Source organism: Meriones unguiculatus, chromosome 1 (assembly GCF_030254825.1).
Source record: "Meriones unguiculatus strain TT.TT164.6M chromosome 1, Bangor_MerUng_6.1, whole genome shotgun sequence".
In the NCBI taxonomy this organism is placed as follows: domain Eukaryota; kingdom Metazoa; phylum Chordata; class Mammalia; order Rodentia; family Muridae; genus Meriones; species Meriones unguiculatus.
Window position 1 is genome coordinate 172,174,664 of NC_083349.1, and position 26,856 is coordinate 172,201,519.

The 26,856-nt window shown below is 44.0% G+C and overlaps 1 protein-coding gene and 1 long non-coding RNA gene across 7 annotated transcripts in view; both read left to right on the forward strand.

The window, feature by feature from the left end:
• Positions 1 to 26,856, forward strand: part of Kirrel3 (kirre like nephrin family adhesion molecule 3) — a 553,630-nt gene that overhangs the window by 49,692 nt on the left and 477,082 nt on the right. The window lies entirely within an intron of this gene.
• Positions 1 to 26,856, forward strand: part of LOC132648945 (uncharacterized) — a 75,447-nt gene that overhangs the window by 46,592 nt on the left and 1,999 nt on the right. Inside the window, exon 2 of the long non-coding RNA XR_009587344.1 lies at positions 1 to 26,856. This exon is cut by the window's left edge and continues 25,889 nt beyond it; it is cut by the window's right edge and continues 1,999 nt beyond it. This is a non-coding gene — a long non-coding RNA (uncharacterized LOC132648945).

Consider the following 26,856-nt stretch of genomic DNA (forward strand, 5'->3'; position numbering starts at 1 on the left):
TTTCCTTTACTTCCCCAGACACCTTCCAGGATATGTAGGATAAGTAAACATGGATTTGTTCTGGCCAGTTTTTGTTCATGGTTGGCCTAGTTTGAAGCCGAATTTCTACCCTTCCTTCCCTTTCCTCGGTCAACCGCTTCCTTCTTCTGGGTGAGTTCATTCTTCAGGACTGCAATAGCGGAATGGCAAGAATATCCAGGGAACTTCAGTCGGTCCCTGAGGCAGAACAAGGAGATCTGGGTGTGGCTAGAAGGTTTGCATCTCCTTCTGGTTGTATTGACTCCAGTGTCCCATCACCCATGACTGTGCAGCTGTTTCAGACATAATGCCTGACCCAAGAGGGCCGTTAGTCACTACAGAAGGAGAGGGACACAAGCATGAGTTTCACACTGGGGTCTCAACCTCACATTCTAGTGTCCCTCACCTGGTAACATCCTGGTCTTCTGTCCTGCCTCACTGGTAAATAGATCTACACCCCGCTTCCAGCAGCAGCTGGCTCCATGACTTCCTAGATGCTCAGCACTCACACTGCTCAATAAGACACGATTCTGCATCTACCGAGTGTGCTTCAGTGGGCCAGATGCTACAGGCAATAAACTGGAAAATGTAAAACATGGTTTCTGCCCCTCTGCAGCTTATGTTCTCATTAGAGAAAATTCAGAAATATGAAAATCCATTACTGAACACCCAGAACATCCCTCTTGATGTGCCACTTTGTTTTTGGCCTCGGCTCTTTTCTGTTTTAACTGAAAGTAAAGGGCACACGTGATTCCACTCCTCCAAAATGATCTTACCATGGGTGTTTTACATCTGTGGTAGGCAGACAGCCAGAGAAATGCTAACATTTGGATCTTGAATGTCCCTCAAATACCCACATGCTGAAGGGGTGGTCCCCAAGGTGGTTTTATTGGCTTCTGGTAGCAGCTTTGAGCAGGAGGTCATAGGGAGCAGACCTTGGACACAGATTATGTAACTCAGAGTTTCTTCCCCATTCACTGTTTTGGTTTCTGGGCAATGTAGTGGGCAGTTTTGCTCTACCTACCATCCAGCATCCTCCTCGGAGGCTTAAAAGCAATATGTCCACCCAACCATAGACTGGAACTTTTAAAGCACTGAACCAAAATAAACCTTTTCTCTTCATAAGTTGGTTATCACAGGTATTTTCTTACAGTGATAGAAAACTGACTAGCATAGGACAAAGGAAAGTCTGACAGTTTCATTTGCTTCAAAACATGTGAACACCAAGAGACTTTTTTTTAAACTGGTTGTGCAGTGTTGAATTTTCTCCCACTTGAGAAAATTCTCTGGCCTCCTAGACCATGAATCTTTCCTCTAACTGGTCTAATATTGGCAATTCCCACTCCTTTGGGAAGGTCAATCTTTGTTCCTAGGTAGACCTGACTTTCAATCTCTTTAGTCACATTTTAGGTAAAGAAGTTTGAGTGCTGAATACAAATGAGATTCTTGAAAAAACATCCTAGCATGCCAGAGTTCCTAAGATAAGCATGCAGACAAGACTCATGGTTTCCCACCCAACCTTCATGCTGTGAGATGAGATGTTAAGAAAGAGGGAGGGAGGGAGAAAAGGAAGGGAAGGAAGGGGAGGGAGAGAGAGTGGCATAATGGCATGGAACAGCACTGTTTGGCCAAAGTGTCCCCAGCAGTGCCTCACAGAGGCTATATCTTCTATGTGGAGGAGGAAAGCGAAAGTGTCTTGAAATATGCCAAGCATGAGTAAGGGCCTAAAGGCAGAAACAAGAATGAATGATGAGAAATTCATAGTGAGGGGAGAAGACTTACCTGAGCTGGACCATTTATGAGTCATGAAATTAGGTGACTAAATGGGCAGAGTCAAAAAGACTTTAAGCACCAAACAATGCAAACAGTGGTGAGCAGTGTTGTTGTTATGGACATCAGACACCCTCTTATATCTTAAGGCTGAGAAATAATGTAATGCTTAGGATGAGATTTGTGGCCAGATGCCTTACATTCCTCTTGGGCCCATTGCCTGATCTATCTTGGACCCCAAACACACTGACATGCAGATTTCTTGGATTCTTTATTTTGCCTTGAATGTACACAGTAGAGAACTCGATGTGAGCTTGGCTGGTTGCTCTGAAGGAAAGGGCTGTGTTGTGTGTGCATCTGTTGATGCAACTGGTACCCAGACCATCTGTGGGTGGTTCCTGCCATTCTTAGCAACCTTCCTCTCTTGGAGAATGAAGGCATCTACGTTGAGTCACTTGGTGGCCACTGAATTTTATTTTCGGAATGTGTCCTAGATACAGCAGGCTTCCTACTCACCATGCAGAAGAAAATGCCCTTTTAGAAGAGGATCCCTATTTGCCTGACAACAGCACTCTGCTACTGCAATCTCTCTTTTGTCAGAGGCTGAATGGGGAGATGCTAAGCCTTTGCTCTCTGCCTGCAAGAGCCCAGGGAAAACCTAAGCATCCTGGGGTGCTCCCAGTCTGACTTACAGCTTTGTGTCACTCCATGGGAAGTGAACCACCATTTCAGTGTTTCAGAATAATCAGAATAGTAAAATTTAAGAGCTAGAAGGAACAAGAGATTCCAACAAATCCCATCATTTCCTCTACAGCAGTTCCAGTAAAGGGTCATTCTACATAGTCTTGCTAGCTTCCCCCACAAAGATTCCTAATTCATGGTGCCCAGGGAACTCATCATTATTGTGGAAACATTGAACTATGTATTGAGAGCTTACTAAAAAGCCATATGGGTCCAGCTGACTCATGTCTAAAAATTTGATTGAAGGAATGAATGAATAAGTGAATATGGATAAATAAATGTATAGTATTCCTCTCTGTGTGCACCAGTGGAGAATCACTTAACAGTTTGAAAACTTGTTGGAGAATGCTAAATGTTAATATAGAAAACAAAGAATAACCAACAGTTTTGCCCCTTGCTGTGTGCCAGGCACTTTTCTGAAAACCTTCCATGTGTTGTTTCATACATTCTTCACTAGGTCCTATGTGCTTTGTGAGGTATGTATATGTATGCTCGGAGCACTTGGAAGTGAGTGCTTTAGAAATTTTGATGGGCTGCTGGAGGTGCCTCCCTTCTCACACCCCTTCCACAAGGGCTCCTGAATTTCTCTGCTCTCAGATTCGATGCTGCTGAACTAATTTATTGGCCCAGGCCAGCCACCTTTTCCTCCCATCCAGGCAAACCTGACTGCCAGAGCAGGTGTGGGTTTTAGTGGGGCTTGGGGAGAAAGAAAGGAGGCACAGAGAAATCCTGGAGGAAGAAAACTGAGTCCTGCTGGTCTATTAAATGTGTCTTTTTCTCAGATGCTTCTTCCTGGTTAGATGTTTCCCATGGCTTAGAAAACCTGAGTCCCCCAGAGCCAGCTTCTTCACTCAGCCCCAGAGCAGAGATAGCCAGGGTCTCCGCATGTCATTCTACTTCCTTTTAACTTTCAGCCTAGTCCTGACCCTGTCTGTGGTTGGGACAGGACTGAGAGCATCAAGGTTCTCAGTTGTACTAATCTCTTTCTATAAAGAAAGATGGGTTCATATAGTAGAAGAGCTTTTACTTTATTCTGATCTTGAAACTTTACCATTTTTTTTACTATCAAGTGCAATTTTCAATAATATAGAATTGGTTTCTTATTAAATCATAGGAGAAAGATATCAAGCGTGGTAGGTATTGTACTTTAAGTTGATTACAAAAAGCATTTATTGAGGTTTAACCACTAAGAAGTGGATAGAAAATCAATTACACGGTAGTTAAGCATCCAATAATATGTGTTTTAATGAACAATTCATATTTAACACCTCTTATGAAATAATGAGCTGTGCTGGAGTTTGGGGACAGCCAAGCAGCACTTGGGATATATGAGCTGACGCTCAGGGAACCTAGTGTCATGTTTGCACCAATAGCATCTCAGAGCTTTGGAGCAATGGTATGTGAGGTCTGTCTGGTTCACTGCCCATGCCAACTTCATGCCTCAGCTGGCGTGTGGGAGTTTCCCCGTCTAGACAGAGAAGTGACAGTGCAGAGGTGAGGCTGGTCTGAAGGAGTAATCAGAGCCCTCATATCATCAGTGGTGCCATGCTCTGCGACACTAGCCTTTCAGATTTCCTGGGTACGTGAAAACAGTGTAATTCTTTTCTAATTCCATTCAGTCTTAAACAGCTGCTGAGACCCACTCTCCATTGCTGGCTACAGTGTCTCCCACGTAATGTGGGAGTCAGATCCAGGACTCTCTATCTGAAAGCTCCGTGTGCCAGTTGTGTGTACATATGTAACTGAGCTCATTATAATCCAGGCTTCTACTTTAAGGCTGTCCCAACAAATCAAACGTGATTTTTAAGATCAGAAGGAGGTGGGTCATTTCAGCACTTGCCAAGATATTCACATTTCCATCTTCACTGAGAGTTGGCCTGGAATTCTCTGTCTCTGCTTCGATTCTGGGCTCTCTAACATGTGGCTGATAGGCATAAGGGAGTCCACAGGGTCTTCTTGTTATCGGTATTGTTGTTTTGTGTATGCTCTATATATGTAGTCATGTAATGCATATATGTATGTGTTCAGGCGCATAAACATGTGTGTTCTTGTGCTTGTGAAAGCCGAAGTATCTTCCTCTATCCACTTTATCTTTTGAGAAAAGAGTCTCTTGCTGAATCAGGAGATCTGCTGATTGGCTGAACCTGCTGGCCGGAAGTGCCTAGAAGTCTGCCTCTCTCCAGCCCTGCCCCAGGACTAGGACTACAGATGTGTTCTGCCATGCAGGCCTTTTTACATGGGTGCTGGGAATCTGAACTCAGGTCCCTGTGCTTAAACACCAAGCATTTTACTCAGTGAGCAATCCCCTACCCCCTAGTAGTCCACAGTTTGCTCCTCTCAAGAGTCCTTCAGTTTATCCAATTCACAGATATTTGGCAGAGTTACAGGAGAGGTGAAGGAGAGCACAGAAGTGGAAGACAAGAAGAAAATAGCTGTGTTCAGATGACCATCAAAAATGAGAACCAGCAAGCACAGAGAATACAAAATGCCCATTTCAAAAGGACCTCCATGGGGAAGGTTAGCCATGGGTGGGAGAGGCTGAGTGGGAAAAGGACTTGAGGGGTGGAATGAGGTATTGATTTACAAACACTGGCTTTGCCTGGCATGAAAACCATGGGTCTTGGGTCCAAGCTGCAGTGGTGTCTGAGAACTGGCAGATGGGATTGGGCTCTAGTGCCTGGCAGACTGCTTTTTGGTTCTTTCTGCCACTTGATAACTATATGGCTAAGAGTTCATTTCATCCTCTATACCTGAGGGTGTGGTGCAAAAATTTCTATACTATCTGCTTGGTATATATCTCTTACATTCTAGTTAACAGGAAATATTGCTTGACCAAGATGCATTGGCATTCACCTTATATGGTCAATTTGTGAGGATAAATTGAAAACTCTTATGTACTGACTGGTATATAACCAGTACAAAATTAATATCAGAAGTTATTATTATTACCTTTATTACTAGGATATCCAATCACCCGATTTCTACAGCCATTTATCTAAGCAATGTCCTTTCTGTCATAAATATTGGGATATATTTTATGACCTCTTATCATAGAGACTGACATAAAACATGTTCTCAAGGTTTGTCAAGTAAATGAATCAATTAATTCATAGAATTTTAGTGTGGGGGAAAATCATTTGAGTGTATAACTCTAGCTGTAGATTAAATGGACACAACCCATTAACCCCTTTATGACCATGTATAAATAAGTAAGTTAAAATGAAATTTTATTAATGAAAAAGCTGAGACTAAGAAAGGCTAGGTAATTTGGGCAAGATGGATACCAAACAGATTTATAGCCCAGGTCTTGAAAGTCCCAGTTTGGTGACATAGTGTATCAACCAAATTTTCTCTTTCAGTAGACAAAGGTTGCTATCTAGTTTCAAAGCCTCAGTGGCACAGTCTGGACTGCTCATTCTGTGGTCTTGGGGGCCTTTAGGTCATTTCATGGGAAATAATTACATTTATACTTGAGGTTGTTAATATAGTGGGGTGAAAACACATACTCTAGAATTCTGTTTCAGCTTAGAAAAACATCAACAGCTATGTTTATGGTTCGTGACATCCTGAATTCCAGGGGAAGTAATAGAGGCCATAGGCTCTAGGAACAACTCATGGACATGCCAGACAGAAGGTGCAGGGGACCAGTATGCTGGGGTAGAGCTGGTGGCTCTGAAGAAATGGTGGATCCCTGCTGACTATGTATTCTGTAATAATGGCCCAAGAGAATGGTGTTTTTGTAATAGGTTGGTGAAAAAGAATGGTGTGTGTGTGTGTGTGTGTGCAAGCAACATGACAAGATAACAGTGGGAAAGGAACAAAACAAATCTGTGAAGTAAGGCAGATGCCTCGAGATTTGCATCCTGCGCCATCAAGACCTCCATTCAGCAGCTCTTACTAGGAGGGCTTCACTCATGGTGAGTATTTGATAAATAGTTAAATAAAACAGTCACTAAAAAGACCTTAACAGGCCACAGCTAACGAACACACCCATGCCATTGCAGCTATTAATCCCAACAAAGTGATAACAAAGCCATTCTTGAAACACTAACAGAGACTTAGAATGCAGAATGTATGGTCATCAACATGTTTAGGTCATCGCATTAAGATGGTGGCTCAACTGGGAGGTTCCCCCTGTCTTTTTCAGCCATCTCAAGGAAATGTGAGAGAACATTCTTGGGTCTAATGAGGCAGTTAAGGTGGGTGTGGGTTAACAGTATCCCCTGAAGGCAGCAGAGAAATCTGAGATCTATTTGCTCACAGCCTGGAGGGACATCTGTATAAAGATTTGCTAAATTGAAAGTGCAGTTTAAAATGGCACTGAACTGCTCCAGGCCACATTCTTCTAGGGACCTTGTGGAGACAGGAGAAAAGAAGAATGGCATCTTTGAAAGGCAAGTGATGTGGGGCCTGGAAGGAGGGAGAGGAATGAAGCTTCCAGACCATCCATAGTCTCGTAGATGGAAGCATTTCCTCCTCTGTGCTAGAGCAATCAAGAGCTCACTTATGGTGACTGTTGCTGACAGGCAGCTGAACATCCAGCCACAGGTGCCAGGATACCTAAGAAGGATGGTGATTGCAAGAACCACAGTGGACAGCAGAGGTTTGGGGATGGGGGTGGGGGCAAGAATACAAGCTGAAAATCTATGCACATGTCAAAGCAGTTTTGTCATTGCAGAAGCAAACCCAAAGTGAAGCCTAATGGAGAACTCAAGGCATATAGAGTCTGTCAGTGAGATTTAATTTGTTTCAGAACTGAGAGAGTTGCGGGGGCCGTGGTTCTTGATTGGAGTGGACAGCAGAGAGGTAGACGTGTGTGGCACAGGAGTGATTCATTCCAGATAGGACTGGGGTAAACCAATCCAATAAATCTCTTCATTAGGGTCTTGAATAAAAGGCAAGTGGAAAGAGGGCAGAGCATAGCCTGCAGATTAAATTTGGTCAGAGCCAATATCTGACAATCCCCCATGCTGTTATCCAAATGAAAGCTAATGCAACTATGAATTAGCAGCCCCAGGAGCCATGGAAGAGGGAATTCAATTCACTAAACTCAGCTCTAGCCTAGACTGAGCGAGGAGCCGCGGGAGGCTGGTGTGACTCTCAAACACACAGGTATTGGGAAGTACGAAGGTATCATCGGATAAGAGAGGTGCGATGCAGAGCCCTGGGTAGATCTCAGCTCAAGTCTCAGGGAGTGGGCAGCAGGCCTTGTCTTGAGTTGACAATGGGATGGAAAAGCTGACCTTTAGGAGCCAAGAGCCTGGGAAGGCCACACTGAGTATCAGCAGCCAGGAGCGTATCCCTCTTCTCTCACCTTCAGCTAGCCAATCTTGAGTATTGCTTTCTTTACAGTGAGCCCAGGATAGAGTCCCCAGCCTTGTTCCTGAAATCTCATAAAGAACCCATCACTTGAATCAAATAACAGGGAGCCCCAAAACATTGAGACTAGCTATTCCCTTACTTTGTTTGAATTATTCAAATTGGATGGTGTTGAAACTAAGAAGACATAGGGAGCATGTGTGACCTTCCATCACTTACAGAGATCATCCCTTAATGCTTTCCTTACAGCATATGTCTGCCCTTGACTCATGCATCTGTCATTCTGAGCCCAGCGACCTTGCAGCCCTGCCCTTTCCCCTGTTCTCCTGTCCAGACGACATGCTCTGTGATGGGCTTGATATGAATGCATTACTATCCATTTATCTCTGTCTCTGCTGACTCAATCTTGTCCTGAGCACGTCCGTCCTTCACTGGTAATCCATGATCTGATGTAAGTGTGCCTGAATGTTTCTCATAGACAAGGACAGCCATGTTTAGGCTATTACAGTGCAAAAGGGGAGCCTCCTTTTTCAGATGTGGATAATAAGGATATCACATTTTAAGCAGACAGAGGAAAGCTGTGATTCATTCCAGGATCCAGGCATCCTGAGCAAAGATGGTCTCTTATTACTATTCCTATTTCCCACCCCACCCCTTCCCTTACCCCCATTCCTAATCCCAACAGTCTTAACTATAAGCCAGTAAGTGAGAAGCAAAAAAGAGTGGACTTGAATGTTTGACCATGGAAGCTGTTGAAGGTCCAGAAGCTTCAGAAAACCATTCTGAGAACCCATAGAGAGTAGGTCACTAGACCAGCACTGGGTCCTGTCACCCAAGTGACACTGAGATCTTCATCCCTGAGATCTGTGCCAGCCTGAGCTCCGAAGTAGAGTCTGCTCCCAGGAGACTTGGTCTGTCCTGGGTAAGAGGTGGAAGTATCTCTGAGTAAGATGGGTTTTTTTTTATTTACTTTACATCCCAAGGGTGCCCCCTCCCTCCTCTCCTCCCTTTCCCCCTTTCCTCTTTCCCTTTCTCTTCCCCCCAGAAAAAGAAAACTCCCCCATATCAACCTTCCCCAGCACATCAATTCACATCAGGACTGAGCACATCTTCATCCCCTGAGGCCAGGCAAGGCAACCCTGGCAGAGGGAAGTGATCCCAAAGCAGACAATAGAGTCCATGTTAGAACCTGCTCCTTCCACTCGCCAGGTGCCCCACATGAAGACCAAGCCACCCACCGGCTACAGGTTGCAGGAGCTCTAGGTCATTTAAAGCTACTCTCCACAGCTGTATTGCCTCCTTAACATGACAAAGTGGAAATCCTGCCTTATTTTACTGCCTGCATGTTAATGAGCCAAGTCTTGTGACCTGATAAGGGAAGTTTACAAACAATTAAGCTCTGAGATACTCAGAAAAGAAAGTGAAATTGCGTAGACCAGCAATCCAAAGGGGAAAGACAACTTCTGCAAGCCCTGAATTCAAGGGGGATTCTAAAAGGAAAGTACCCACAGAGCATTGGACAGGAGGTGTAGGGTGAAGGCCAGGGTATCCAGACTTCTGAGATCCCATTAGTCTCAAGGACTTCATTTATTAAAATAACACAAGATACAGCCTTCAATGAACGCCACGCCACTGCACCTGAGTGACCCTCTCCAGTTGGGAAAACAGATCTGGACAGTGGGTGGGGCTTTCTCAGAAGGCAACCCCAGTTTTCTGAATCTGGGTTTGGGATGATGACCTGGTTTTTTTGCTGCCAGGTTAATATGTTCATTTTTAGACATGTGGCTAGTGAGAATTTGACCTCTAGAGATACCAAAGATGATGATGATGTCGACGATAGTGACGATAATATTGACGATGATATCATACTAAACGTGCTGGCTTAGCATGTACCAGGCATGATGCTGGAGGCATAGCATGCAAGTCTCACTTAATTCTCACTCCAGTATGTGCTTAAGAATCCTATTATAACAATTTAAGAGAAAATCAAGGCTGAGAAATGAATAAATTGATCACAGTTACAAAGCTCTTTAGTGACCCACAGTACAAACAGATTACTCAGTAGGAAAACATGTACTGGCTCCACTGGAACATACTACTTTCTATAGTATTTGGCTTGGAGGGAAGCTTAGGAATGACCTGACCAAACCTTTCTTTGCCCCGAAAACAGAAGTACTTCTTCAAAGCCATGCCATGAGGTAGAGCTGGTGTTAAAGTCTTGTTCTCCTTCACTGGGGTTCTCTATTCTTTTCCACTTGACCCACTTACCCCCTCTTTAAATTTCACTTTGGAGTAGTGCAGTATTTTAATTTTTGAGGAATTTGTTGATGGCTTCCAGTGAATGAAGTGTGCATTGGAAATGGAATAATTAAAAGCTGGAAACTAATCAAGAAAGTTTTGTGTCCAGTGAATAATAATACCCATAATAACAGAGATAAGGGCCCGGAAGGCCAGCCCTCCTGCCCTGGGAACATCACCTGACTTGGGGCCAACTACCTCTGAGAAGACTGTAAGAGCTGGAAGTATCTTGTTTTACTCCTGAGAGCTTTGCTGACCCCTGCTTTTGCCTGAGATCTAAGAAAGAATGACAGAGGAAAAATGAACCTTCTCGAATTTCCTTCCATTAGCCCATGGTCTGGGCTAGAGTGATATCAGTGCCACTGAATGTTCCATGCCAGGCTGGCTGGGTCTTATTCTGTGGTCCAGGCTACTCCAGACTAGCTTTGAAGGAGGTGGAGGATCACTTCCATCTCTTCTCTCCCCGCCCCCACCCCCAATGCTGGGATTACAGGCATAAGCTACCGCACCTGGATCCAGAGAAATAATTTAAATGCATATTTTTAAAAAACTGTGCTTCCAGAATTTCTAACTCTGTTTTACAATGTTTTAGTTGCTTCTGAGATAATTTTGATGTTGGTCAGAATAACAATCACTCCCAAAGGCTTTGATGCTGTCAAGCAAACACAGGCTGCAGAGAAGGAAATAGCCTGACCAGTCAAGTGAAAGTTCTCAAAGGGAGATCTGCTTGCTTGCTTGCTTGCTTGCTTGCTTGCTACATTTCCAGCACCAGTGCCAAAGAGGATACTGAGGATGCTTCCATCACCAAGGGGCAGGAGAGAAGAGGTAGGTGCACAAGAATCATTATTTTCGTGAAGATGAAACAGTCAGAAATTACAACTTCTTGTCATACGTGAAGGCTCAGTTGAGATAGAATCATGAACGATGCTAGAATTATCTAGATCAATTGATCCTGATAGCAAAAAGATCACACTTCTATCAAGTGAGGTAATTACCTGGATAAATGAGGCAACTAACTGTAAGGCAAAGCCAACCACTCAGTAACAGAGCCACACAGGAAGTCGCTGGGACAAGTAGAGCTGAAGAAACAGATGAGGGAGCCAGAACCCAAATCTGTTCTGACCATAATGGCCTCTTCCGGTGTATTTGGCACTAAGTAACTTAGTCACTCTCTTACAGGGCAAAGAGGTGAGAGAAAGGCTAAGGTGCTGGCAGGTGGCAGCTCTGAAAATGAACCATCCAAAACCACAAGGTTGGAGTGAATATGACAAGTTCAGTGCCAAGAGCATACCTTGGAATGTCACACAAGTGTCTGGTCACTTGCTTGGGACATAGAAGACAACAATAAATGTACATATGCTCATGAGTACACATGCATAGTCACACACACACACACACACACACACACCCTGCATGGAAATGGAGCAAAGTTCCCTCTGTAAATTTAAATGAAGTCCGGAATAGTGAAGGCCATTTGTAAGGTCTGCTGAGCTAATGGATTCCTAATGACTTTTAAAGCTTCACTCGGGTAAGAAATACTGTTCATTTTTTAATTGCACATAATTATACTTTTTCATAATCTAGGACGGCATAGCAAAAGTAAATCTACTGGTGTACTTATAAATCTTTTTATTATCTGGAACCCTACTGAAATAAAAGGAAAAAGAAGCAGCTATTGTTTTCCTAATCTAAGAGAAAGGCTTTAAACAGTACATGCCTTCGGTGTTAAATGAGTTAGGTTGCTTTCAATGGAAACTCTAAGTTAGTCATACAGTCCACACTGCTCTAGGAAGCAATACGTGGGGCAGTCTGATCTGCGAGAATTAGACCTGCTTTAGGTCTTGGGGACAAGGACATTAGTGGTCTATTTGAGAAGCTAAGAGTTTGTCACCTGGAAATCCACGGTGGGAAAATCTTCAGGCTGGGAAGAGTGGGGTTGACAAATGCAGCGAAGATGTTGAGAAGTCAAACAAGATGCTGCTCCAGGAGCCTAACCAGGGTTCCCATCTCCAGAGTTTTGCCTAATAACTTCTCACCCAGGCCCTTAGTTAACTTTATAGCTAATCACACTGCCACTGATGACGGCGGGGGCGGGGAGGGGAAGGGGACTAATCTCTCAGGAGCACAGGATGAGAATGTGGCTATGAGCATTGTCTTCTGCTGAAATCTCAGTTTCTTGTAAAGTAGAAATGCTGAATCAAACACATGTAGGAAAACAGCACTCTCTGGAAGGATGCTGGGCAAATATGAGTCTGAACAGGTGATGCTGAGGAGGCAAAAGAGATACATACCTCACAAAGACACCAAGCCCAATTCACTGCTTGTCTTATCACAAAATTAGAAATGCCTAAGAGCCTGACAGAGGATGCAGCCTCCGGAAGGAAGGGTGTGGAGCACCTGCTGTGATCAGGAGAGGCCCTTTGCAAGGGAGCCTGGAAGAATAAGGTTGCTGCTGAGTGGACCAGCCAGACTTTGTGGGAGGCATTGACAAAGGTTTTCTTTCTACCTTAGGAATTCATGATCCTCTGAAAGATTCTTTCATCAGTTTTGGGTGCTCCAGTATAAGTGAATCAATTATTCAGTTATTGGGGGGGGGGGCATGGCAGGAAACCCAGAAGGAAAAACCAATTAAGTTCTCTTAAAGGTTGAACAACTCATTTGGGTGCAATAAAGATGAATGGTGTTGCTGCCCATCTCCGAGGGAAAGGCAGCTTCTTGTGAAGAGATAGCACATCACAATTAACATCCTTCATATACCTTGGGGTAGTTTTGTACCATACCACTCTCCTATAAGTCTAGCTCAACTCACACAGACCCTGTGACAACAAACAACTAAGGCTGTCCTTAGTGTCCCAGCACTACCATTGAGTCTACACCCAGTACCGAGTACTTCCGTCTCACACTGAAGCCTCTGTCCCAGCAGCCACTGGTCTTGATCTTTACCTGGAGTCTCTCTCTCTCTCTTTCTCTCTCTCTCTCTCTCCCTCTCTCTCTTCTCTTTTTACTTGTTCTGGGTCCAAACTGCTGTCCTTACCTCTAATTCATCTGAGAAGTGGTGATTGATTTTTAACCCTATCTCCAGAGGGAAGCAGAATCTCCAGTTAATAATTCCCTACATCCCGTAGTCAGTGTGAGCTTTCTGGACAATACAAACATGATTTTTAAAGAAATTTCGCTTTTGTGGTTTATAGGATGACAACTTCTATAAACACAAGCAAAAAGGCATTGGAATTTGGCTATCTAATCTGAATCCCATACGGTAACCCAGGTCTATTTATTGTTGTATGGTTTTTATTCAGTGGAGTCATAGAGCAGCAAGTGGCTCTGTCCTGGGAAATATGTCTCATCCCTTAATCCCCTCATAGCACTCAAGGCATGCGTCAGGTTAGAATTCTAGTCCCTGTGACCTTCAGCAATAGACTTGGCTTTCCTTGACCTCAATGTTTTCATCTAAAAAAAAAGGATGAGAATGCCTCACCTATAGAGCTGTAAGAATGTGAGGATGTAGGAAGGTCAAGTGCCTCACAGGATCAGACAGAGGCCTGGCACTCAGTGCTCAGTAGTTGGCTTTTACTGTTGCTGCTGTTACTTCTATTATTAGGCACAGAAGCCTGGCTACCAGACTGTTTTTCCTCTCACCGGTAACTTGACCTTGGTTGGGCTGCATAATTTTTCAGATTTAGTCTTTGCATCTATTGGATGTATGATTAATATTTTCTGTCTTATCAGTTATGTGTAGTTTTGGCAATAATGTACAGAAAGCCCAACCAAGACGGCTTCAACAAGCAGAGATCCATTTGTCTCACTTAGTACAGATTCCAAGGAGCTGCTATTTGAGTCAGATCAGCAGTGTCTCAGCATCAGGGTCCACATCCTCTGGATACTGTCAGGTTTTTCAGCCCCTCTAACCCATTGCTACTCCTGATGACTGCTCTTCTTTGAAGGTGTCATCCTTGTTCTAGGTGTGGAGAAAGAGAAAGTATGGAGGGCAGTGTCTGCACACACACACACACACACAAATACACACATACTCACACACACACACACACACACACAAGCTTTTCCACAGTTCACGTGGCAAATCCTTGCTTACATCATGTTGACCAGGACTGAGATGACTGCAGAAGCTTTCAGCCAACACTGTCTATCACACGTACTGACAGAGTTTCTATAAGGATACACGAGCTAGTGTGTGTTAAAGCGCTTTGTAACTGCTTTACAAAAGTAAGTTGTTATCCTTACCCACGCCCTGTGCAAAGGAGAGGCCAGTCAAGAGGCAAGGGATAACTATATTGTTCAGGCCTCTTAACCCACACTGAGATAAATGGAAGGCATTTGGAAGGCGATGGTAGCTTTAGCACTGGCTGACAGGTCCTATCCCCTTGTAGGCTAAGCTGGAGGTTATCCTGTTTCATTCTGCTGGAGAGACGATGCTTGGATTGAGCTTGGTTGCTTCAATTGTCTCTGCTTGATGTAACTGTGAGGCCATGTCCTACATAAATACAGAGAATCTCTAGGAACAGCAGGAAGTATTCCTGTAAGATTCATTCACCAGTAATGGGATTATGTTAAGTTAATGATAGGTAGTCCTTAATGTGTGCCCTCTCCATTCATGTAGCCTTCTGACATCCTTAATAAGCATCTGCTATTTTTTTAACAGCTTTATTGAGGTATAATTTATGTACCACGAAATTCACTGCTTAGTAAGTGTACACCATTGTGTGACTATTACTACAATCCAATTTTAGAACAAACTCATCTCCCCCAAATGATACTTCATGCCAATTTAAGGACAGCCACCATTCCCAGGCTTTGCTGCAAATGACAGTTCTATTTTCTACCTCTGTGGGGTTGTCTTTTCTGGACACTTCATCCCAATGGAGCTGTACAATATGTGGTCCTTTGCATCTGGCTTCTTTCGCATGATGTGATTTGAGGGTTTGCCACGTTTTAGCAGATAACAGTGGTCTGTTGCCTTTGATTGTAGACAAGTATCTGTTGCAAAAATTCACCCCATTTTATTTATCCTTTACCAGTTGGAGGACATTTTGGCTTTTCCCACTTTACAGCCCATTATGCTATGAACATTTATGTCCCTATCTTGGTGGAGACACATGTATTCATTTCTCATGTGCAGATATCTAGGAGTAGAATTGCTGGATCATATGACAACTTTATGCTTAACCCTTTTAGGAACTACCAAATCATTTTCATTTCTTCCATCAGCATTTTGCATTCCTACCTGCAAGGTTCCAGCAAGACAGAGCACTCCAGTCGTATCACATCCTCTTACCAACGGCTCTTTGGGATCACAGTCATTTTTCTAGGCACGAAGCAGTAACTTGTAATGGTTTAAATCTTATTTCCTTGGTGACTAATGATGCTGAACATTTTTCCATGGGCTTATTCAGTTGGTTTACCTTCAGCGAAGAGTCTTTTCAATACTTCTGCCTATTACACAAGCTTGAGGACCTGAGTTTGGATCCGTAGACAAAGCTGGAGGTAGCAGCACACGTCTGTCATCCCAAAACTGCTACAATTATAAGGGAGGCAGAGACAGGATGCTTGTATGACAGCCAGCCTGGCAATCACAATGGTAAACAAGAGACTCTGTGCCAATGGAAAGATAGACACCCAAGATTGTCCTCTGACCTGTTATGGTATACCCAGTCTACACAAACACATAAATCTCCCTCACTTTTTCTCTCTTGCTCATACATACATTCATACATTCATACATACATACATATGTGTATGTTACATACACATTAAATTAAGTAGATTTAACTTTTTAAAACACTGACAGCAAAATTCCTCCTGTATTTGTGCAACCTCCATCCTGTCAGAGCCCATAGCCTACTGTTTGTGTGGGAACATGCCATAAAGCTGTGTTAATCTGCACAGTGTGGTCCTGTGCCGCGTACATCCTGCATGTTTGGAAAACACACAAAGGTAAGGTACCCACCATTGTAGTATCCCATAAAAAAGTGTCTCTGCCCCGAGTCCTCAGTTCTGCCTATTCATTGTGCCCTCTCTGTTTTGACTGTCACCATAGGTTCGCCTGTTTTTGAATGCTGTATACTTGCAGTCATACAGTAAGAAGCTTCTTTAGATTGGCTTCTTCTACTTATAAACATATGCGTAAGTTTCATCCCTGTTGTTTTTATGTCTTGAAAGCTCTGCTTTTTTGGGGGTGGGGTTGTTTTTGTTTTGGCAGGGGCATTGGCACTAAATAATATTGCATTGCCTGGATAAAAATGATTCATTTATCCATTCATCTACTCAAGGACATCATAGTTCCTTCCGAGTTTTGGCAATTATGAATAACATCACTCTAAGAAACTGCGTTCAGGTCTTTATGTACACATAGTTTTTTGTTTGTTTGTTTATTTGTTTTGGCTCAGTGGGGTAAATGCCAACAAGAGCAATGGCTGTGCCTTCTATTGCTGACCCTCAGAGGTGGCTTTCTGCATCCTTGCCATCACTGAGAAGCAAAACTGTCTTAGGTAGCAGTGTTCATGGTCGATGTTCTAGATGCCCATCATCTGGGAGCTGTGTAGCCATGTCTAGTAGCTTACTTGGAAATTCTTTCTTGGCATATGATTTTGAGATCTTTTCTTATGCTTACCTCCCCTTTGCTGATTTTCTTTGCTGATATTCTTAAGATAAGGCACTCAGTCTACTTGTCATTAGGTTGTTTGTATCATTATTGCTGAGTCCTGGCTGCTCTTTGTCTATTTTGGGTATCAGTCCTACATCAGATCTCAGTTTGGTAAATATTTTCCCTCATGTTGTAGCTTACCTTCTCATTCTCTTGATTTTTGCCCAGTTTTAAATTGGGTTGTTGGCTTTCTTATTATTGACTTTCAAGAGCTCTTTATAAGCTCTGGACATGTTATTCATCAAGGATATAATTTACAAAATGATCTCCCAGAGTGTGGCTTGTCTTTTCATTTTCTTAATACAAGTCTTTTTAAGTGCAAATGATTTTAATCCTGATGACATAAAAATTCTTGATATGTTCTTCTATGGCTTATATTTCTGGTGTGAATTAAAATCTTCAAGTACACAAAAGAACTTCAAGTTCTTTTTTAGAATGTTTATAACATTATGCCTTACATTTTTGTCAATGTAGGATTTTGGGTTAATTTGTGGATGTACTGTGAGACTGGATCTGAATTCATATATTCCCATGCAAATATCTAGATTTACCATTGGATATTGAGAAGACCATTCTCCCCTTATGTGCCTCAGCACTTTCTTTAAAATCAATTGACAGCAAATGCTATAAATGTAGGAGATTTTTACTGAGCAGTTGGTTCTCTCCTGTTGGCCTGTGTGTCTATGGTTGTGCCAGGACCAAACTGTGCAGATTAACACAGCTTTACGGCGTGTTTTAAAGCCAGTCAGTGTACGTTTTCTGACTTTACTCTTTTTTAGTTTTTGTTCATTTGGCTCTCTTGGGCCCTTTGCATTTCCTTATAAATCTTAGGATTAGATTGTCAGCTTCTAAAAACCAATTATCGCAGGGACTGAAATTTTGATAGGACTTGTATTTAATTCAAAGATAATTTAGGAAAAACTGCCATCTTAGCGTTTTTCAGTTTCCCTGAATCAGTGTTCATTGTCTTTCTTTTTATTTAGAATTGCTTTAATTTCTCTCAATAACTTTCTTAGTGGGAATACAGAAAATTTTCACTTTTTTGTTAAGTTTATCTCTAGTCTTTCGTTACTTGTACGTTATTGTGAATGAATTCTTTTCTTAATTTCTCTTTGGGACCATTGCTTGTATATGAAATCAAAATTATATTTTTACATATTGCCTTACATCTTGTAACTTGCTGAACTTATTTATTAGATCTAGTAATATTTTTGTAGATTCTTTATATATATATATATAAAGAATTGTCTACAAATACAGACAATTTGTCTTCTATCTGCCTTCCACTCTGGTTGCTAGGCATCTCTTATTGAATTTGAGATGTTATAAGACACTCAGAAAGAGTGCAGGGAGGGTCCCCTGAGCAGATAATGTGATCACTCTAAGAAGGAAGGGCTTGAAAATTGGGGCTGGGATGGCCAAAGGGACCTGAGAGTCCCCACTGGGCTGCAATGAGTTTAAGTTCGCTGATTTCTTTTCCAAAGAATGAGAGAGTTGCCGCATGAGAAAGACATGCACGGACCTGAGGCAGGCACCTTGACAAGGACACTGGAGAGGCTGCTTGCCTTTCAGAGCTGTGGGGCTACCCCTAGTTTTTACTTTGCTCTGCGAAGAGAAGAGGTGTCCTCTTCCCAGTAATCTGGATACTTTTCTCTTAAACAGGGACAGTCTACCCAATTTTTGCAATAAAGATGGGGTCGTAGTGATGCAGGGCAGCCTCATGCATGTGTGTGAGCTCCTATGCCACCACAGTGATAACTCCACACTTAACAAGCCTCCCGCTCTCCAGTGAGATGCCTCTTAAATAACCCCTCATTACTTAATATGCAATGGCTGTTATGGCTATGTGAGCTGTTATCTGTTTATGTTGACTATTAATAAATTATTAGACCATATCGTGTGGGTTTTAATAACTCCATAGAAAGAGAAGTTTGGCCAGAAGGTGAAATCTCAAACAATAATGAATTTGTAGTTGGAGGGAGAGAGGAAGAGACAGAGAGAGAGAGTTTCCTTTTTCTTCTACTGCATAGAAGTCATTCACTTACAGGGAAATTAAATAAACAGGTCTTTGCCCTTACTTAAGATTCTGGCCGTGCACAGGGGGAAGGAGTGCACAGGAGACCCTCAGTCCTGGTGGGAGCAGCCTGCTGGGGTCGCTGCCCCAGGCACGAGCCTGATGCTTGTTAGGCTCCTTGCCTTGAGTCTCAGCTTTTCCTTATGGACTGAAAAACCTCTGTAAGAATGGGAAGGTTGCGGGTAGTCTGTGTGCAGCTAAGCAAGGCTTTAAAATGCATCACTCTAAATCAGCCTTGAAATAGGGCTTCTCAAGTTGGCCCGCTTGACTGCTCCCAGATGAGACCCAGGAAGCTGCCCTGCACCCCCACATGCATGTCCTTGCTTGTTGGAGACAAAAAGGCATGAGACCATGTTAAGACTAGGATTGAAGTACCAACCTAGGGAGGGGACTCCATGATTATGGCCCTGGGAGGTCAGGCAGAGGCTGAGGGCATGCCAGATCTTAGCTACAGCACAGAAATAGACTCAAATCATTTTGGCATCAGCCATGATTTTTAAAATCAATACCAAGCCTTTTGATACAGTCTTAATTCTTTTTCTTTTCTTGCTGTCTGTGGAGGGGTTGATAGATTGCCTTCTCCATGTAGCTACGAAAAGAAAGCGTTGGTAGGAGAGCCTCACTCATCCCCGGCATCCTGGCGGAGGGGCGGCATGCTTCTGGAACTCTCAGAGTATACAATGTCACCTCAGTCCTTGGCGTATCCTTTGTCAAAAGATTTCTCACTGCTTCGAGGGGCGTTTTCCAAATTACCTATCTCATTGCTACCATGTGGACACTGGTAGCAATCTGTCTGAGGATGACAGAAAAGGGACCGAATACAAGTCTCTACTCCACTCTGAGTGCTTAGACACCAGCACTTTCCAGGATCTCCTTCTTACACTTGCTACCCAAAAGTAGGTACAGAGATGAACTAGCTTCATTCTCTAGGATGGTGATCCTGGAAGGATGAGCAGGTGAATAATCAGAAGAAAGTTGTTTAAGATTGTCCCAAAGTTTCCCTAATATGTGTGCTTCTAGAAAGCAGGAAAGTCCTTCTGTAAAAGTCCTCTTTCAGATAATTGAATGCTTGTGAAGTGATTGGCAGAAAGAAAGGGAGAAGGAAGGAGGCGATAGAAAACAGGAGGGAAGGATGGAGGGAGTAAAGGAGAGGTTAAAGGATGGATGGAAGGAAAAAACCAAACATCAGTAATGGATTCTAGTCTACTCATTCATTCACCCACTCATTCAGTCATCCTGATAGGCAGGCATAAAGATAGACAGGTCTTGTGATAGAAAGGCATTGTGGAGGAAGGGCTCTGTGCCAGGTATCAGAGACATAGTAGTGCCCAGAAGCAACCCCTTCCTTCCATGAGCTTGCTGATAACCTAGGGAGGCAGGTGTGATTTATGTTCACACAACTGGGACACATAGGCTCTATGACAGGCCAAGCTATGACAGTTGTTGGAGCTCTAGGGCACTCCTATCTTTTCCATATGTGAAAGCAGAGATGGACAGAGGGAATAAAGCATGCCAAGCATGGAGAAAACCATTCGTGGCACAGTATGGCACTGTCAGGATGGCTAGGAATAAAAGCAGAGGATGCTGGTAGATAGTGATGCCAAGACTGTATCCCTGGGGATCTTGAGTAGTCTAAGAGTCTAGGGCAAGATTCTGACACAGTTCTAAAAGAAAGGAGAGACATGTGATAAAGGGGTGGAGTGTGACGTCTGGTTGCCATGGTATACGATATGCTAGAGGGGGCAGGTAAGAGCATAGCCAGAGGATGAGAAGTCCCTTGCAGATAAAGACAACAGATGGGATAGAGGTAATGGCCAAAGAGTGGAGAGAACCAGCTTTGATCGACAACCAACTTCCTAGTTAGAGTCCTGTTAGGAAAGGGCAGAGGACTGGAGTCCAGAAAATAGATTAGCCAGAGAGGCAAATGTTAAATTGGAGAACCTTTGCAGGCAGGGAATCGCTCTTGCCACAGGCCCTTAGGGGGATTAGGAAAAGTGAATAGGGCCCACAGCAGATGCTCCTGCAGGGCAGGAGGTAATGAGCATTGGATGTTGTCTTAGGGAGCATGCCCAGAGCAGCCTCATTCCAACACACAAAGAACAGGGTCCCTTGGCAAGGGAGAACCATGTGCCTCTCAAACAATGGTGGAGGAGAGGGCTTTGTGAGCACAAAGAGGCTCATTCATGAACTCACCAAGTTGTGCCTGTTGCCACAGTAACGTGTCAAGGGCTTGGCAGATATAGGAAGGAGGGGAAAAAAAACCCACACAACTAAAACAAAAACAAAACCCCCTGAGTTACAGTACTCAAAGCAAATTAGGTCACTGTTACGAGTTATTAATTTTAATGCATTAAGAAAAGTGTGCAGGGGGTGGGGAAATGAAGGAGGTCTTTTTTTTATGCAGCAAATGGGGAACAGGAAAAAGTACAACAATAATTATGCTGAAAGCAAAGTGAAGTGTTCCATAAAATGCAAGAAATGAACAAATTACATACCCCTCCCTCTTCTTCCCTCGAGTGTAGTTAGCAGTTGGTGGGGTGGGGGTGGGGTGGCTCCCTCACAGCCCTCTGATGCCGTTACAAGCTCTCATCTTGCTTCTTTGTGTTGTGTCGCACGTGCTGTTACTTAAGCCAGGCTGAAATTCAAGGATGAAAAGAAAGCACCGAGGACCACTTTCTGGTTCTGAGTTATGTTCAGTGTGGAGTTGCTTCTAGGCAAATGTGCAGCCTGGTGAAGGGAAACTGGATGCTGTGGATAGATTCTCCAGGGGCTAGGGACTGACAGGGACTCCAGGCATTTTGGTCTTTAGGCCTGGCTGACTCAGTGTGCCACCAGGTTCCCGAGTAGAATGCTGTGTCTCTGGCTACAAAACTGGGCCATGTGCCACTCTTGCTTTCTTGGCCTTTGTGCAAGGCTTCCCCATGGCATACAGAATCCTGCTAAGGAAGCCTAGGCCTCTCTTTCCTCCTAGTACCACCTTTATGCCCTCTCACTATCCATCCTTTGGTCTAGTCCAGCAACAGTTCCTGAGCTGCCAAAGAGTCAGGACCTGTGGGTACTGTCTAATTTCTGAGCAATCTTCCCAAAGCCCAGCCCATATAAGGGCATTCCCCAGCCTAGTTTCTATACACACACACACACACACACACACACACACACACACACACACCATTACCTACAGGACAAATTAGGAAGCATTTCATACCCAAGAAAATCAGATTCCCTCCCCCAACTTTTCTGTCCTTTTTTTTCTGTTCATCCTTTCCCCCAACCTGTCATACAGCCAAAGAAATGTCACTACATTCTGCAAGTCAGAACCTTTGACCTTCATTGCCCTTCTGCTGGGATCCATCTGATTTCTCTGCTGAGCAATCATCTGTCCATCCTCAAGGTCACTGACATTTTCATGCATAGTGGCACTCCCTTCTGTGGGCTCTGTCGAAAAACACCTTGACCGAAATACGTATCAGTGGCTCATGCATCGCTGCACTCATCAGCTCCTGAAACCCTTGACAAGCTCCATCTTTGAACCCCTATCCAGCCTGGGGAAGCACAAGGGCGCTCAACAGATAGTTGTTTTATTGCTTTCCTTGCCTAAATTCTCCACTTATAAATGGAAAAGCTCCCAGCCTTCACCAAAATCTATTTTAAGCTGCAGCTCTCCATGCAGCACCCCTCCATGTGACTTGGGGGTCCGAGTGCTTAAAATCCTGCCTGGACAGTCTTGGAGAATGATCTCTCCAAGGTCACACATCCCAAAACAGCTTCTCTGAGAGTTTGTGAACACGTGGGAGCCTCGAGTGGCTAAAGTGCTTGGCTCATACGAGGGTATTGCTGGAAGCTCAGGAGATTGGGGCAAAGGGAGTGTGGAAGTATGTGAGTCCCTGGATTGTTTTTCTACTCTGTGGTTAGATGGCTTTAGTAAATGCCATGTCCATATTTTCTTGTGTTTCCAAGGAGCAGGAGTTAAAGCAGACATTTAGTTATTTTTCATTTGTTAAAAATGTGGGCTTCCTCTCCCCTCAATAAACGGGGAAAGGAAGTTGCAAGCCCAACAGGATAGCTTAGAAATCTGACACATTTCACACCTGGCATTGCAAAATGGGAAGGCATGTGGACTGCTGTGTGGGTAAATGGATAATACGTATGCGTATATGAGCATGTCTGCGTGTCATCCTAAGTCCAGCTAGTAGTATTTACTGAGTCAGCATTGTGTACCAGGTAGGCACGGCGTGTGCTTCTGTGTGTGCACTCCATCCTCTACAGCAGAAGCTTTCACCCCACTCCAGCTACCCTTAGTATTTTCTAGGCACTACAGGGAAGGGCAGATGTTTTCTCTAGAAGCTAATTTACTTGGGGAGTGGAAGGCTCCATTTTAATTGATTCTATCTTTCAAGATGCAAGGAACTTGTAATCTCAGCCCAATTGTCAATACTTTGCAGGCCCTCTCCCCAAGTCTTTAGCATGCAGATAGGGCAAGCAGGGAGCTGCTGTGACAGCTAAGGATGAAAAAGAAGAGCAGCTCAGGATAATAATCCGCTTTTGATTTTTTCCCCATCCTTTCCCTACACCCTCTCTCAAATCCACTAAAACGAGGGAAAATCCATAGTGATTAGAAAAACTTCTGACCAAGACATCTTTCTCCCTTTCCTTTCATTTCCTCCCCACCCTCTTTAGTATTCAGAAGCTGCCCAAATAGCAGAGGTTTCCATGAGGCTTGGCTGTGCGTAGCATCCCAAGCACAGAATGGGGGGAAAAATGCTTGCTGGAGTTTGCAGTTCCTCTCAAGCTAATGTCAGGCAGCTTACGCCACCCTATCAGGCTGACAGCAAGTCACAGGGGTCACCATGGTACAGTCCAGTGTCTTCTACCAAGACAGGGAGAGTATGTGAGTCCCCTAGGTACCTTAGCTGGCCAGAAGATCCTTTCTGTGCCTCATACCTTGGCAGGGCCTGGAAAGGAAAGCACAAAGTAGACTGGCCTGGCTTTAAAGAGACACAGTGATGGGATTGAGTTAAGAAAACGCTCTGGTATTTCTGGCCTCAGCGTGCTTCACTGAGACGAAGGACTGTCTTAGTCACCGCTCTATTGCTGTGAAGAGACACCGTGACCACAGCAACTCTTTAAAAGGAAAGCATTTACTTGGGGCTGGCTCACAGTTTCAGAGGATTAGTCCATTCTCATCATGGTGGGGAGCTTGGCGGCATGGTGCTGGAGAAGTAGCTGTGAGTTCTACATCTAGATCCACAGGCATCAGGAAGGGAGAGAGAAACTCTGGGCTTGGCATGGACTTTTGAAACTTCAAAGGCCACCCCCAGTGACACACTTCAACAAGGCCAAACTTCCCAATCCTTTTAAATACTGCCACTCCTAGTGACCAAGCATTCAAATCTATGAGCCTGTGGGGGCCATTTCCATTCAAACCACCACAGGGGTATACTAAGTCAGCAATGCCCAATGTCACTTTTCACAGCCAATTGCCTGGCTTTTCTTTTCCCCTTAGCTGGAGTCACACATTTGGATTCAGTGCAGTATGCATCGCTGACTACCAGACTTCACTCCTGGACATGTGGACCCGGAACTCTGTAACAATTTGAGCAGGGAGTACATGGGCTGGTACATGAAAAGGAAGGTTAAGATTGTATGAGGGACACCACGGGAAAAGTGTTTCTGCACTTGACCAAGTCTCTGTCAGTCATGGATAGGACAGGTTATGCATTTGTACATGGCTGGCAAGGGGAAGGACCCATTTTAATTGATCCTATCTTTCAAGATGGAAGTAGCCTGTAACAGTAACACCTCAACTGTGCATATCTGAGGCAAAGTTCACTCCATTGGTGAGTATTGTTTCCCAGATGGAGGGAGGAGGAAGGAGCGAGTGCCTGGTAGAAGAAGGAAGAAGACTGTCTGCAATCCTCAGGAAGCTGTTGCTGCACAGCCCGGAGTAGACACTTAGCCTCTTGGGTTCTGGCTTAGGGAATGGCTAAGCACAGGCAGAAGGGGGAGAGGCAACAAAGCGTGATCAGAATACCCTCAGCTTGCGCAGGCACCCTTGTCCCTGGAGGTTGTTAGTGTCAGTTCCATGAACAACGATTGGCTGCCACAGAGAGCAGGAAATCACAATGTCAAGGAGTAGAGGGCAGGTGGTTCTGAATGAGCTACCCATCCCTGACACCAGCTCTTTGCTAAGCTCACCTGGGACAGCATTTTCTACTTAATCCATGAATCTCCCAGTCTTCTCCAGGCAACTTGTGGGACTCCAGGTCTGTAGTGTGTGAAAGCCTCTCCACCCATCGTTCATTCCCAGACTCCAGTCGCTGACATAACAGAAACTGCTGATTCGGACAGTCCTCTTGTGCTGTCTGCCATTCTCACTAAATCAGGACATTTGAATATTAGATCCCAGGGCCACTAACAGCCCAGGGAATAATCAAAGACCATCCAGTGAACAGATATTCTATGGGACAGTGAAGCTATAGCAGAGGAGTGCATCTACCAAAGCCTTGGTAACACTTTGCAGGATTCTGGAAGCTCTTCCCTAACCTGTTGAAGAAAAGGTCACACCTCTCTCTAGGGCATGGGTACTCCATTTTCCCTCTTCTCTAAGAGCATGGCTCCCTGGGATGACCATTTTTCCCACCATCTTTGTCTCTCTGTCTCTATCTCTCTGTATCTGTGCCTCTGTCTCTGTCTCTATCTCTCTTTCACACACACACACACACACACACACACACACACACACACACGTGTGGAGAGAGAGACTCATAGTGAATACCCATACTATAGAGAAGTGAATCATTCACTAAACAACCCCATCCTCAACAACATAGAAGCCACGAGAGTATTGGAGAGGTTTGGAAGATGCCAGTGACCCAAGATCAGCACGTAGCAGACAACTGATTATGTCAGTCAGCACTGGTGAATAACAGCAGAGGCCAGAGTGAGCATTGGGGGTCATATTTGCTTAGAAACTTATGGATTTTAATGGGGCTAAAGGACTTCTTATCTGTAATTCCTCTACATCACCCAAGATTTCTGCTTTCAAGTAAATCCTTCTCTGAGGCTGCTTTCTGGAAACGAGCCAACAGATGCAGAAGAGCAGCCCGTGGGTCTAATGGGTGAAGTCAAATACACCCTAATTGCAAATGGACAAACTCAACAAAGAGCAAAGCTAATGGGCAGTTAGGTTTCCTGCGTGCATGGAAATTCTCTTTAGTGTAAATTCCATTAATTTTTTTTCATTGAGCAAATATTTTTTGAGCACTTAATGAATGTCTTGCACTATGACAGGTGTGTGGAGGAGGCTTTCTGAAGCTGGGTGTAAGCAAGAGAGTGAGAAGGTAGTTTATTTTAAAGACTGCTCTACTCTCCCTGTAGCATGAGAAGTGGCCAACTGAAAGTGGCTTATTATGGAAAACCAGGAGGATAGACTCAGCCAGGTGATAGATGACAGTGGCTTTAACTAGGAAACAGAAGAAATGAAGGAAACCAAGTCAAGAGGTGTCCAATCAGTCAGTCTAAGATTCCCATTTATTTGTGTCCTTCCACAGGGTACCATGACAGATGCTACATAGAGAACAAGGAACAGTCAAATAAAAAGATTTTAGTGATTGATTGGTCTTAGGGCATTAGGGAGAGGGGAATTTATGGACTGTGCAATATACTTCGGTATGAGCAAATGGGGAGATGAAGGAACTGTTCCTGATGATAATCAAATGAGAGAAAGAAGGGTTGAAGGGAAGAAGGATTTCCCCATTTGATTCACTGAACAAGAATCAACTACAGAGTTTTTATATATGGCTATCCAGTAAATATTTGGATCTGTGAGCTGTGACCCAAGAGAGAAACCTCTCCTGGGATTAAGAGGAAATCAAAGCCAAACCTGTAATGGATACAGCGGAAATGAACAGGGATTCATGGGCCAATGAGAAGATACCTCCAGAGGAGCAGGCAAATCGAGTGAGCATGTTGCTAC